Source organism: Arachis stenosperma, chromosome 9, assembly GCF_014773155.1.
Source record: "Arachis stenosperma cultivar V10309 chromosome 9, arast.V10309.gnm1.PFL2, whole genome shotgun sequence".
In the NCBI taxonomy this organism is placed as follows: domain Eukaryota; kingdom Viridiplantae; phylum Streptophyta; class Magnoliopsida; order Fabales; family Fabaceae; genus Arachis; species Arachis stenosperma.
The window spans coordinates 84928497-84930029 of NC_080385.1; the positions used below are offsets into that span (position 1 = coordinate 84928497).

Here is a 1533-nt window from a genome sequence, read left to right on the forward strand (position 1 = left end):
CCCATGTCTCCTTCTATTTATTTTATTTATTTACTAACACTTCTCCTCCACTCATCAAAAATTCGAACCCTCTCCCTCTCTCTGAGTTCGAATTTTTCTCTTTCTTTCCTCATTCTTATTCTTCTTCTCTTCTACTCACATAAAGGAATCTCTATACCGTGACATAGAGGATTTCTCTTCCTTTTTTGTCCTTTTCTTTTTCATATGAGCAGGAGCAAGGACAAGGACATTCTTGTTGAAGCAGATCCTAAATCTGAAAGGACTCTGAAGAAGAAGCTAAGAGAAGCTAAAGCACAATAATCCAGAGAAAACCTTACAGAGAATCTCGAAAAAGAAGTAATGGCCGAACCCAACAACAATGCAAGGAAGATGCTTGGTGACTTCATTGCACCAAATTCCAACTTCCATGGAAGAAGCATCTCAATCCCTGCCATTGCAGCAAATAATTTTGAGCTAAAGCCTCAATTAGTTTCTCTGATGCAACAGAATTGCAAGTTTTATGGACTTCCATCAGAAGATTTTTTTTCAGTTCTTAACTGAATTCTTGCAGATCTGTGATACTATTAAGACCAATGGAGTTGATCCCGAGGTCTATAAGCTTATGCTTTTCCCTTTTTGCTGTAAGAGACAAAGCTAGAACATGGTTGGACTCTCAACCTAGAGATAGCCTGAACTCTTGGGATAAGCTGGTCACAAATTTCTTAGCCAAATTCTTTCCTCCTCAAAAGCTGAGCAAGCTTAGAATGGATGTTCAAACCTTCAGGCAGAAAGAAGGTGAATTCCTCTATGAAGCATGGGAAAGATACAAGCAACTGACCAAAAAGTGTCCTTCTGACATGCTTTCAGAATGGACCATCCTGGATATATTCTATGATGGTCTGTCTGAATTGTCTAAAATGTCATTGGACCATTCTGCAGGTAGATCTATTCACCTAAAGAAAATGCCTGCAGAAGCTCAGGAACTCATTGAAATGGTTGCAAATAACCACTTCATGTACACCTCTAAAAGGAGTCATGTGAGTAATGGGACGCCTCAGAGGAAGGGAGTTCTTGAAATTGATGCTTTGAATGCCATATTGGCTCAGAACAAAATATTGACTCAGCAAGTCAATATGATTTCTCAGAGTCTGAATGGATTGCAAAATGCATCCAACAGTATTAAAGAAGTATCTTCTGAAGAAGAAGCTTATGATCCTGAGAACCCTGCAATAGCAGAGGTGAATTACATCGGTGAAGCCTATGGAAACACCTATAATACCTCGTGGAGAAATCATCCAAATTTATCATGGAAGGATCAACAAAAGCCTCAACAAGGCTTTAATAATAGTGGAAGAAATAGGTTTAGCAATAGCAAGCCTTTTCCATCATCTTCTCAGCAACAGACAGAGAATTCTGAGCAGAGCCCCTCTAGCTTAGCAAACATAGTCTCTGATCTATCTAAGGCCACTCTAAGTTTCATGAATGAAATAAGGTCCTCCATTTGAAATTTAGAGGCACAAGTGGGCCAGCTGAGTAAAAGAGTCATTGAAACTC

The 1533-nt window shown here is 39.2% G+C and overlaps 1 non-coding gene across 1 annotated transcript; it reads right to left on the reverse strand.

Annotated features, from left to right (window-relative positions):
- Positions 1 to 734: 734 nt before the first annotated feature.
- On the reverse strand, positions 735 to 842 carry LOC130953943 (small nucleolar RNA R71). The gene has a single exon (XR_009076101.1). It is a non-coding gene; the product is annotated as a small nucleolar RNA R71 (small nucleolar RNA).
- Between the last annotated feature and the right edge of the window lie 691 nt (positions 843 to 1533).